This window comes from Lissotriton vulgaris, chromosome 10 (assembly GCF_964263255.1).
Source record: "Lissotriton vulgaris chromosome 10, aLisVul1.2, whole genome shotgun sequence".
Classification (NCBI taxonomy): domain Eukaryota; kingdom Metazoa; phylum Chordata; class Amphibia; order Caudata; family Salamandridae; genus Lissotriton; species Lissotriton vulgaris.
The window spans coordinates 147,191,097-147,204,900 of NC_141698.1; the positions used below are offsets into that span (position 1 = coordinate 147,191,097).

The following is a 13,804-nucleotide window of genomic DNA, read 5'->3' on the forward strand; positions in this document are numbered from 1 at the left end:
GTGCAAACCTTAAGACAGATTTGTGAAGCCTCTAAAAGCCACTTTCTGTGACTCTGAGTGGCTACAAATATCTGGACTAACACAACGCAGCACAAATCGATGTGTTGAGTTACTCTGCCTTGGGAAGGCATTTCATGAGCTTTGTGGGAGGTGTTCTCATGCAACTCCCATGATTTTTGACACATTCCCAGATTTAGAAAATCAGACTGATTGTTATCTGTAACTGCAATTAATATTTCTTAGGTCATTGACAGGTACCCCACAAAGCAGTCCGCTATTGCTCCTGCGTTATGAGGTAGGTAGGAGAGAAATTTCGGAAAAGGCTAAACTACGTCCGATTCTATTCTGGCGCAGACTTTGGACTACGCCAGAGCTCTCCCACTACGTGGATGGGTTCATTGATGTGATTAAAGCTGACCATTATAATAAAATCAGATGGTTTAAAACTTTAAAAAATGCATTGTTTAATTTAGGACTAACCGGTAGATGCATCAACGTTTGAAAATGCGATTTCTTATCTGCGAAAAATAAGGAATCGCATATAAAGAATCGCAAATGGCTATGCATCATTTTTTTCGCAAAATTTTTGCGTGTCGGTAAAATTCGCATTTTTCACAAATTCGCATTTTTTATGCGATTCCTTAACTGCGAAATCGCTGTTTGCGGTATCGCATAATGCGATTTCACACACATGATGCATCTCATTTACCGCCAACTGCCTAAAAGCCAGTACAGCAATTAGGCGCAGCTGCCCCTCAGTTAGAAGGTGTGGTAAGGGCGTTCACAGTGTGAGCTGTTCGCGGCGGTTGCTGTTGGAGTCTGGGACTTGCCTTTGAAAATGGAAATCGAGAATTCCGTTGCCGAGGGGCCTGCTCGAAAACGCAAAATCAAGTTCTCTGATCAAGAACTGGAAATACTCATCGAGGAGGTGACTGCAAGACATGAGCAGCTGTTTGGAAAGCTGTCTCTTAAGGTTCCTGAACCTGTGAAAAGGAACCTATGGATTGCAATACAATCAAAAGTAAATGCAGTCGGAGTGGCACATCGTGACATCAATAATCTCCAGAAAAGGTGGTATGACCTGCGCAGCCGTGCAAAAGAGAAGCTAGCCAAAAGAATGAAATCTTCAAATCTCACCGGCGGCGGAACACCCAGGGATACAGGAAACACTCCCCTAGAAGAAATGGTGGAAGCCACACTTTTGCCGGAGACTGTAGTCGGAGTGACGAACATCGACACATCGGAGATTCCAACTCCTACTGAAGGTAAGTGATTGCTATGTGTGTTAAAAAGTGTGACTTCAGTCACTGAATTAACAAGTAATGATGTGTGTGCTGCATTTTGAATTAAAACTGATCTTCCTGAGTCCCAAAGTCTCTCCCAGTCATGATTAGAAAGACTTAGGAGCAGTGCATTGTGGTAGTTGTAGGTCTTTTGTTGGACTACATAATGATGAAGATTAGCATCACATATAAACATCGCCACATGCAAATCGGAAATAAGACACAACATCATTTTGAGTCAATTCATTCTTGAACTTTATATAGATATAGAGTAATGTCATTGCAAACAAAAAGTAACAAATGTTTTCACATTTCGTTGATCCATAGAGCAATTACAAGATCTCATCGAGCATGACTTAAGGGATATGCACCACTCCGAAGGGCCTGATAATGAAAATGAAAATGCTCCCAGTACATCTAATGCTCATTCAGTGCCAAGTGAGAGAGAGCGAGTGCGTCAACTGCTCCAGACTGATTCTGAACCAGAGCAGAATGAAAATGTGACACCAAGCCAGCCACAAACCACTCCAGCAGTGTCAAATATATCGATGAGCAGGCGTAGGAGACAGCAACAGTTCAGACTGAGTCGAAGTGCAGCGCATGAAAGTGGAGTGGATGCTGATGGAACCTTCACAGGCAATCATGTGGAGGACAAAATTTTGAAGGTGCAGCGTCTGCAAGGGAAAGACATTCGGATTATCAAAGGCAAAATGGGTCACATAAGCGAACAAATGGGCACTCTAGCAAGCAGTATGAATGCGATGATCAATGTTATGAAAACTGGCCATGAATCAACAACATCAAAGCTTGACCGGATTGCTAACTCTTTGGAATTGATGTGCAATTTGTTTAACAAACATCAAAAGATTTCTGCAAAAAAACAGGAGAAACTCTTGAACAGCATGCAGACACATTACAAGGAAATAACTTCCCTTACTAATTGTACCTGTGCCCTCTGCAAACAAACACTATCCACACAGGTACTTTTGATGAAAACTTTCAAACACATACAAAAAGGTGTGGGGGCATCCCTAGCGACATCAGCCGAAACACAGTCCAAGGCATCCACTGGAAATGTAAATGAAAATGAGGAACGGGGTGACACCAGTGCTGAGAGTGGCACATCTCAGCATGCCTTGTGTGCCACACGGAGAAGTGTAAGAAAGCAGAGTGATGCCACTCATGGCAAAATGCTTACTGTGAAAAGTCCTGGAAAGGCATTAGGAGTGCGTGGCCACAAAAAATGACATTTTGAAAAATCTTGCAGGGTATGCATGAGTGCCATTTTTGTTCAATTCTACTTGTTCATTGGACCCTGGCTGGTTTTTTGGCCGACAATTTAATTTAAATTTCAAGTTGAGTACGAGTCATGTAGGCATTCATTTTATTTGACCATTAAAATGCACACATTTATCTCAACATGAACTGTTTGGAGTTTTTCTTACCTCTTTCAAAAATAATGCTGTGTGATCTCTGCCCTTCTCCTCCTGCCCTCTGCTGCCTCTGGTCCATGTGCTCTTGGTTGAGGTTGTGGAGGCTGATTTATGTTCGGAGGTAAGACATCGTCCTCATCAAGTTCGATTCCCCTTTCCGTTGCTAGATTATGTAGCATTGCACATGCAGCAACAATTTTGCAGCAAATGTCTGGTTGGTACTGCAATGCTCCTCCAGTTTTATGTAGAATCCTGAAGCGTGATTTCATGACTCCAAAGGTACGCTCTATGACATTCCGTGTTGAAATGTGCGCCTGGTTGTAGTGCTGCTCTTTCCTTGTAGTTGGGTTCAGGTATGGAGTTAATATGTAGGACCTCACTCCATAAGCACTATCTCCTGCAATAGAAAGCAATGTAAATGTAAGGTAAGCATACATGTGTGCAGTTCAATTCAAAGTCTGTAGAGTTGAATGAATCTTTTACCTAGTAGGTATCCATCTCCAAATTCACCTGAGAGCAATCTTGCATGAATGGCACTATGTCTAAAGATGAAGGAGTCATGGGCACTTCCAGGGTAACTGGCAACTAGGTCTGTGATTATGGTTTTTGAATTGCAGATAGCTTGAATATTAAGGGAATGGAAGCATTTCCTGTTCCGATAAATATATTCATTTTCAGAGGGAGGACAAATGGGAACATGTGTACCATCTACACAACCAATTACATGAGGGAATTGTGCCATATTGTAGAAATCCAGTTTGGTCTTCATTAACTCCTGGGGTGTGGATGGGAATTGGATATGTAACCTTATTCGTTGTAACATGGCATTTAAAAAGGAATTAAAAAATCGGGAAAGGGAACTCTGAGACACGCCACCAGCAATGGCCACTACCCCCTGAAATGACCCCGATGCAAGGAGGTGCAACGAACACAATACCTGCACATGGGTAGGTATGGCTTGTGTCCTGCGTGTTTGCCTCTGCAGGATTGGGTCCAATTCCTGAATTAAATCTAATATTAAAGTGGCATTCAGCCTATATTTCTTGAATATCTCAGCCTCTGTCTGCCCCAATAACGTTATGCGCACTCTGAAGATCCTCTCCTCGATGAGCCTTCTCCTCCAACCTGCAGCTGCTCTCAGCCTCTGTCTGCGTGCCAAAAAGTAAAGTGCAGCCATCTTGAAAGGCTGGGTCATGGTCTGAGAGGTCCTTATATGCAGTACAGGTGATTGACAGATCCACTCCTGCCACTTGCTGAAATTAGCACCAAGTTTGAGTTCTTCTTATTTTTGCATTTCCTAATAGCGATTTTTGACACAATCGCAAATTGCTAATTTTGATGCATAGCATTTTTTCGCAAAATGACACGAAATCGCAATGTTAGCGAACTTTTTTGGAAATCGCAACTGAAAATGCGATTCCTAAAAATGCGAAACACTGCCAAATAATGATGCATACCGATGACATGCTTTGCATTCGCAAACGGCCGTATATTGCGATTCGCACCGTTTGCGAATGCGAATCTCGTTGATGCATCTGGGCATAAATGATTTATGGACCGATCCTGCTGGGGCTTTATTTCCCACTAAGTCTGTTTTAAAAAACATTTTTTGGGAAAATGTTGTTAATAGGAGTATGCTTAGTACTAACAGTGGGACCATGACCACTAGTTTCCTAGAAGTCAAGATGTACCCCATTTATGAAAAGTATTGGGATTACATAACGAACCCCATGGACAGAAAACTGCTATTCCAACTGAGGGCAGGCTCGCTCCCCCTTTGTAATTTAACATCTAAATGGAAATCTGGGGGCGTAGCAATTTGTCCAGTCTGTGGGGTAGGAAATGAAACTCTAGGTCACTTTTTGTTTTGTTGCCCAGCATATTCCGCCCCAAGGCGAGCCTGGTTGGCTCCTATGTGCAGGAATTTAGGCACAAAAAGTAGCTTGGTGGCGCTGCGTATTGTAAAATCCACTACTGAAGATTGGATTAATATTGCCATTGCAAAGTACTTGGGGTGGGCATGGGTCTTAAGGCAGAGACGGTTGGTAAGTTAATTACCACTACCAAGTTGATCAGAGACTGCTAGACAATTGTCTATTCTCTGTAAATGCATATTAATAGCCCAGAGACTGCTAAACTAATGTTTATTCTCTGTAAATCTTTTTGCTGACCAGAGACTGCTAGACTTCTGTCTATTCTCTGTTAATGTTTATTAATGTATCATCGGTTTGAACTCTTAATGTTATAGATTTTTGAGGATTTTTATATTGTCATTCTGATTATCATCCCTCTGGTATTTTTAATACTAATGATCTTTGCACCTGTATATATGATGTGTCATAGTTTTAATTGTGTAAATTGTGTAATGTGTCATAGTTCTTTAAATTGTCTAAATTGTGTAATGTGCTTCGTCTAATTGACTCTGTAAATTTAATTGCTTTTTATTATATGTTTGTATGTCTTGCTTTTATGAGTAATACTCGAATAAAGCACTTTGAATTGAATTGAAAATCAGACTCAGAAATACTTTATTCGATTTTAGCAGTATATCAAATCATAAAAGCTTCACAATATATATACACATTTCATAATATACATAATCACCCTCCATTAAAAACAATTTTTAAAAAAGCATTAAAATAATACATTGTCGATATAAAGCAGTTCATATTATATACATATAATCTATATATATATGCTTACGGGCAGCTACGTGCTCTAGAAATCCGGTAACATTAACATTAACATTAATTGTCTCGATCAGATGCATAATCAGTTATCATCATTAACTTCCGTTTCTGCAATATACTTTTTAAAAAAAACAATCATAACCATGATACAGTTCTCACTCTCTAATTGCAGCAGGCTTAAGTACGCAGGTCTACATTGTCGCCAATAACCCTGTCTCAAGTATTGTCTAATCCATCTTCTGCGTTCAATATTGTAATGTTTACAGAATAAAATCAGATGGAAAGTGGATTGTCTAGACAGATTATCACAGGTGCAGGGTGCCAGATTCTGTGCCCAGTCATTTCTTAAAGGAAAGGTTACCAGGCGAAAAAATAGTTCAAATCTGAACCGTGTTAATATAAAAGGGTCAAGGCCCACGTTGCAAATAGTTAAATAGGGTTGAATCAGTTGGCATGTTAGGGTCATTTGGTGTTGAATGACTGTACATTTCAAGAGTACACCTGAGGTTCTTAATATTTCAAAGTGACTCATACATAGTCTTTTCAGATCTTTCCTTGATATCCCGCTATTATTATCTGGGTTACTGTATAACTCTGGTCTTTGCAAGTCTGAGAGGGTATTCTTAACATACATTAACCACGGAATACATTTTACATTATCCACGGCCATCGCATCCTTTATAATGTCCCGATTAAGTCCCAAGGCTTTCGCCGTCCATACCCTATGCCAGAGTAAGATTGGTTAAAGTTTAATAAGATCGGAGATGTGATCCAGACCTAACTCTGCGTGACAGCTAAATGTTGCCGCACCCTGCGGCAGCGCTAATAAATATCTTAAAAAACAGTTTTCAACTATTTGAATAGTTGGTGCATTCTGGAAACCCCAATACCAGCCCCATATAGAGCGATACTCCTACATTTTGCATATACATTTTTAGAAGGATTTGCATTGGTCTTTTGCCCAGTTGTTTAGAGAAATTCATAAGGGCCGCTATAGAGCGTTTAAATAGCAGGGTTCAGATCTTTATGGCTGCCCCCCACAGGCCTGAACCATCGAGCAATACCCCCAGATAGGGGAAGGTTTTTGTACATCCAATTGTGAGGCCATCCACCTTAATTTCCTTATGTTCGGCCCGCCCCTTCCCACACACCATCATAAATGATTTTTTGGCATTGATTTTTAGCCCCCTTGACCCCATAAAATGATTATATTTTGCTAATGCCCTTTTGGCACCCATCTTTGTTCGGGCCATAAGCACTGCGTCGTCCGCATAGAGGAGTGAGACAGCCTGTCTCTCACCAAATCTCGGGGGTCAATTGTACTGGTCTCCAATTCCCCCTCCAAGGCGTTCGTGTAAATGGAGAATAGGAATGGGGCCAGCACACAGCCCTGTCTCACCCCCTTCTCTATGCGGAAAGGCCCAGTGCATTCTCCCTTTGTTCCGTATCTCACCCTTGCTGTAGCCCCAGAATACAGCTGGCGAAGGAATAGTACTATGGCGGGTTCCACTCCTATTTCTTCCAGGGTTTGCCATAACTTCGCATGACACACACACAGTCGAAAGCGGATTTGAGATCAAAGAAGATGGCATATAAGCGTTCTTTCTTCGCCTGTGTGTATTTCCCCTGAATTAATACAAAGTTAAGAACCTGTTCTACCGTACCCATCCCCTCTCTAAAACCGTATTGAACAGGGCTCAGGATGTTGTTGTTGTTTGTCCATATATGGAGTTTATTTAGGCCCACCCTGCCTGCTAGCTTCATAAGGGAGTCCAATAGGGAAATTGGCCTATAATTAGATGGGCTCTCTCTATCCCCCTTTTTGTGTATCGGTATTATCACCAATTCGGACCAGGTTTTAATAAATCCTATTGCACAACATGACTGCCGGACACGCGTGCATATTGGCGCCCACAAATCCGGGGTCAACTTAAAGACATCATTTGGTATTCCGTCAGGGCCCGGAGCCTTGTTCCCTTTACTACTGATAATTGCCGTCAGAACTTCGTCAAGGCAAATTTCTAGGGCTATCGGTGAGTGGTCCATAGTTGGTGCATCGTTTCGATGATAAGACTTGGACTTTCCCCCTCCCTTTTGTAAACATTTGAGAAGAAGTCGATCCATGCCCTTTCATCAATGGCGACCTCTACTGTTGCCATATCCTCCTTAGTGAAATAAGGGGCTCTAACTGCTTGCCAAAACAGCTTAGGGTTTCTGCTTTCTGAAGCTAAAAGCAGATTTTGCCATGCTTGTTCTTTAAGTTCCCTTTTCCGTTGTGACCTAGCATGGTTATATGCCCTTCTACAATTTCTTATTAATTCATATTCTCTAGATTTAGCGCTAAGCGCGGCTTTTAGCTTGGTATATGCCTTTGTACATTGGGTATCAAACCACCCCGTGGGCTTAGCATGCTTTTTACTGGTTTTAATTAGAGTATCATGTATTACTGCAGTGATACTTCCAAAGGCATCCTGTATTTCTTTATGTGTGGACTTTTCGTCTAGGCAGACCTGAATGTGTGGCAAAGCTTTAGTGATAATCCCCTTGTTTATTTTCACTGGATCTAAAGCACTCCACTTTAGGCTAAAACCATTTAGTCGTGCCAGTGTTACATCCTGCACCCATGCCAGAGCCTCGATGGTGGTGGATTTATTGGAAACTGGTAGGGTTAGATAAAGACTAATAGGCATGTTTTCACTGAGGCCATTTGAGTGGATCTCAAACTTCTCCACCCGGTTATGATGTTTATTAGGGACTAGTATAAAATCAATGACCGATTGTAGGCCATAATATCATTTATTTTTTCCCCTTTCTCTGAGTGTGTGAAATGATTCGCACTATTACTTCCTTCCCACTCATCTTCTCTGGAACTACATGCATATGAATTACAAATGCTGATGTTAAAATCCTCTACCCACACAACAATTATAGCTCTATGTAATTGGCAAAGTACAAGTGATTTAAGTCTTCCATCAGATTATTCAATACATCCACAAAATTTCCGTTTGTATTATTATAAAAGTTCACCACCAGCAAGCCTAGCCCCGATATTAGATGGATGGACACCATTTGATAATAGGGGGAACACTTCAGCATTTTTATCCCCCGCACTCTCAGTAAATTAGATACATATACACAAATTCCCCCTTTGTGTCTACCATGTGCGGAGTATACCGCCAGGATGTGAAAAGTCTTGTAGCCATCCAGGTGTTTTTCCCCTATAATCCATGTTTCCTGAATGCAGAGTATATCAAAGTCATTTATAAAGTCCCTCCATACTGTGTTAGAAACCTTGTTCTCCAAACCACAGGTGTTCCTGAAAACTACCCTTACCCTGTCTCATAATGCCGCTGCCTTTGTAAGTGGGGGGTTAGTATTTTCATTAGACAAAGGCACAGCTACTTTTGCCCGGGTCACCACTACACATGCTGGTTTCCCAGTGGGCTTATCATCACTTGCTTTGGGGATAGCTTGTATTCTATTCAAATTAGTTTAATCTGCATCGATATAGACCTCCACGTATGATGTAGTTCCTAGTGCTAGATCTTGTGTATTATGGGGTTCTGTTGGTACACCTCCTATTTCTTCCCCTTCCATGGAAGTTACAACCCTACCCTCACTCTGCTTTTGAATGCAGCCCTTATGCTTATTATAGCCCTCGTTCCTTCCGCACCGTCAGTCACAGTCATTTAGACCGGACAACACTGTAAATCTATTAGGCCCTAAGTACCTATTAAACCCCTGTATACCCCATCTCTGTCCTCCTAATTTCCCACCCTGGTATCCTTCCTGTCCGTGGGCGACTCTCCTGACTTGTTGCCAATTATTCCCGTTAGCAGGTCTTGTTTGATTTATGGGTCTGTAGAAAAAGCCTAGTGGTAAGATCTCAATACCTTGACCCCTAATCCCCAACAACAACCTACTTCTCTCATAATCCTCTCAACTGGTGCTTGGCTATTAAAATTAATCACCACACAGTCACCCTTTTTTGATTTCCTAGATCTGCCAAGCCAAAACACCTGTCTAACCATTATGATATTCGGGCCTACCATCCTACCCTCTGTTGTATTATTAGACAGCCAGTGCATAACCCTATTTCTCAGCTGATTTTAGTTCTCTCTGGCTCCCTCCTTAAGGGGTGGCACATTTCCTAGTATTAAGACCAGTGGTGCAGACTGCGGTGGTAGGTTGAGGGTCCGGAGCTTGGCAGGGGTGCTTGCTATTTCAGCTACACTTCTTACTCCCTCATCCTTTGTGGAACATGTGTTTACCCCGAGATTCCTCTGCTCTTTAAGTTTAGTGTTCTTCTCACTACCTGTTTTATTCCCTGTGTTGTTCCCTGAGTCACTCTTTGTTCTGATCAATCGTATCCCTTCAGCTACACTGGCTGCTTTCAGACATGTGGTGGGGAGGGTAGGTTTACCCTGCTTACTTTGCTCATTAACATGTCCCCTGTTTTGCTTAACTGATTCTAGATTCCCTGGCCCATTTCTATTGTTTGCAACTACCTTATAGAGATTGTCCACCATATCATTTAGGACCTTCAACCTCTCAATGAGTGGGAGAGTGAATGATCTTAATAGGTGATCCATATGTGCTATGGTACAAACCCCGTCACTATCGGCTGTGGCTAGAGGTTGGTAATCAATCTCTGGGGAGGGTGTAGATAGTGCTAAGGGCGAGTTTAGTCTAGGAGGGCTAGGTTGTGTAGCCTTGGCTTTACTCGAAGATGTTTTCACCAATTTATTAGTAGTTTTCGGGACTTTAGGTTTCCTACCTACTTGACACTTCCCTCTCCTTTTCCTTTTTCCTGCTTGCTTGGAGCACACAGGTCTGCTATCATTTGGCATTGTTTTACTTTTTAATACTATTGAATGGAATTCCTCTGAGGAGACACTATTACAGGTCGACAAGTTATCGTCAATGGTGGATATAGCCTCATATAGCTCATTTCCTGGGGATATCAAATTAACTGCAGTAAGTCTTTGGCCATCAGCATCCTCTGGTGTACCCGCATCTCTTATTGCACCTAGCGACAACCTTTTTGTAGCACCAAGTTCCAAGGATAGCCGCTTCTCCATTAATTCTATTTCCCTCCCCAACACCCCGGCTGCCCTTGTGAAGAAGCTTTCTAAGGTCCCAATTGTACTGCCACCTGGTCTCATCAGTTCAGTCTTTCTCCCCTTTTTAGATTTGAGGGCCATCTCACTTTGAGAAATGTGAGGCCGAAAGTTCACTGTATTTAGGTCACAGTCACAATCTTCCCTGTCTCTTTTTCGCCTCTTACCCGTCAGACGCCAATTTTTAGGGGGGCGGCCCAGCCCAGCCTCCTCCGGCCTCCGAGGGCCACAGAGGGCCCGCCCTTTGCCCGGGCTTAGCCCGGGGCTGCCCACGCGCTCCCGTGACGTGGGGGCTGTCCTTTCTTTTTTAAGCGCCTCCGGGCACAGAAACGTCGGTGGCGGCTTCCGCCGCTAAGTCCTCTGGGGGTTGCACTCCCCCCTCCGCACAGCGGTCGCGGAATGTAATGCTGCGGCGGCGGGAGGGAGGTCAAAGGAACCTGCAGCCGTGGAAATCAGGTAGGTCTAGTCACGTTTAGATTGCCCCCACAAGTGTACTGATAGCAATAGCAAGACATTGTACACCTGGGAATGCACCACATTCTTACACCTTCTAGGGGAGGGGTAACAAGGAGAAATATCTCTATTTTTCCTTGTTTCTTTCGTTATGTGTGCTGCATTCTCTAGCACACATTGAAAGAGAAATTTGCCTCCCAGGATTGTTTTTGTGCAGTAGTGTGCCCCTTCTCCTTTCTGGCAACAGCAAATGCAGGCCTGGAGCCAGACAGGGAGGAAAAATGAATAGTCAACCTATCACTGTGAATTCTCATTGCCACAGAGACCAAGGTCCTGAATAAAGGCCTCAGCTTATTCCAATTCCCAAGATTGCCAAATTCTGGGATAACTGTGCGCTTCACAATCCTTTCGGCAAAATATGACTGAGGACAGTTTTTTCAAGACAAACCTAGTCCAGAATGGACAGACAATCATCTAAACAACCCCTCTAGGTTTAATCCTACAGCCAACATAATCCTAACAAAATGCTGGTTTTCGAACAACAGTACTTGAGGAGGTAGCCAATGGCACACAGGGATCCACCTTCCACAACTTGTCCAATTTGGATTTGGCAGCCATAAAATCCTAAGCCAATGACATCCGGATCACCATAAAGTAGGCTGACAACATGGCGCCATTGTGAGCATGCCAGTTTGCCATCAGAAACTACTATAGGCCTATCTTCAATGATCCCATGGTACGTTTGAGTACCCAGATCACCCCAATGGTATCCACCACTGAGACACATAAATGGATCAGCAAAAAAGAGGCTGACTTTTTGGTGAATACCCAACCCAGGACCCTCTGTTTTTATACTCTCCCTAAAATAACAAGGGGATCTACCCACGACCTGGGAGACCCCTAGTCTTGGGGATTGACTCCTTATTAGAACTTTGCCAAGTTTCTGTGACCACTTTCTGCAACCTTTGGTAAAAAAGACTCCCTCATTCATACAGGACACTAGAGATGTGCTTAATCTTATCAAAGATACCAATAACACATACTGATTGATTTACTAATAACACTTGAAATTGAGGCATTCTACACTAACATCCCCCAAACTGCCACTTTGGAAGTGGTTGAGAGAGTGCCCTACTATCTGAAGACTAGATGCCACCTACTCGAGTAAGCTTTATCACAGAATGTGTCACATTAGACCTCATTGACATTTTTTTCCAGGATGACAACCATCTCTACCATCAGACCCAGGATTCTTCCATGGGGAGTACTTTTGCCCCTAGTCTGGCATGCCTCTACATTTTAGTCTTGAGGAAGAAAATATTTTCCATGTATCCAATCGCTACCAGACCAATATATCCCTCTGGTGCTGATACATTGCTGACATCCTTCTCTTTTGGAAGGGAGACAGGGTCACATGTGATGCTTTTTGTGATTAGATTGACACTAGTAACCTTTTCTTACACTTCTCCAGCAATGTCTCTGATGAAAAGCTCCCCATTTTAGATCTCATGGTCAACTTGGAGGATGGGGGAAGACTGAGTATGACAACGTACAAAAAGCCTACAGATTTCAGCATTGTTCTTCTCTATTGCAGTCACCATCCAGAGGCATTTAGTGATAACCTCTCCTATGGCTAATTTTTCCATACATGACTACAACACAAATGCACAATTAATATCTGAGAACCTGGTGAAACAGGATTACATACTTTAACCCCATTCACTCCTGAATCAAGCAGGATACGGAAGATAATGAAAAAGCACTGGGGTATCTTACAGACCGGAGACCTCATCATACCACAACCCAGGTTTGCCTTCAAACGCACCTCAGATTTCAATGACATACGGGTACACACAAGACCTTGGACACCCGATATGTCTAACTAAAGGTTAGATTGGGTGCTTCCCCCTGTGAGCTGCCATTTTCCCTCCGGCTCATGTGCAGTCTGGTGTCCTACCACTGCTGCAAAAGAGGTCATGCTGACAAATACATTCACCTGGACACAAAAACAAATACTAATTGCAACACAAAAAACTTAATTTATACAGTGAAATTATCTTGTGAAAAAAAGTATATAGGTATGACTACCAAACCAGTGAAGACACTCATTATTGTACACTTTAGAAATGTTAGATGCCAGAGGACCAGCACTAAGATGTGCACAAATTTTGTTAACCATGGCCATCAGCTGACAACATAAGGTGGATGGAGCGTGAGGCCGCCCTAACTTTAACAAAGGGGCCATCTTTAAAAGGGATTTATAAGTGACTCAGTAACCCTTGCGGTGGTCTCCCCTGCCCCCTTTCTATCTCCAAAGTGGAGGGAGACATCAGCACTGCCCCCTTATCCCACTCTTTATGACGTGGACAGTGGGTCTCCCCTCTCGGCAGACAGAACCGGGTGCTTCCCCGACAGGCCTCCTTTCCACGGGGTGGTCTGTAACGCGAGGCAGACCTGCCTCACCATGATGTGGCTATTGGTGCAGCTACTGTGCCCACAACTGAACTGCCACACCGGGCATAACCAGTTCCTATGTTTGGATAGACCCCACCAATTGGGGCTGCATCCTTTTATTTTCAAACACCCCAATTTCTGAAAGTCCGGATGGGATTTTAAGGTTAATTAACTACTTTTTTCACTCTTCCAACATGGCTTCCATGCACTACCGGTTGTGCCGATGACCCCGCTCATTAACCAACTGCATACAATTAAGAGCAACACACTGTTTGAACTACTGACCTACCCGATGCCTTCACTTTTGAGACCCCGGCGATGGTGTAGTTCATTTGGTGCATTGTCAGTCTCGCTCGATACCAGGAATTATC

General features: G+C 43.0%; 1 pseudogene; it reads left to right on the forward strand.

Annotated features, from left to right (window-relative positions):
- The first annotated feature begins 1,117 nt into the window (after positions 1-1,117).
- The window catches only part of LOC147684852 (lipase maturation factor 2-like), a 62,882-nt pseudogene continuing 50,195 nt past the window's right edge, over positions 1,118-13,804 (forward strand).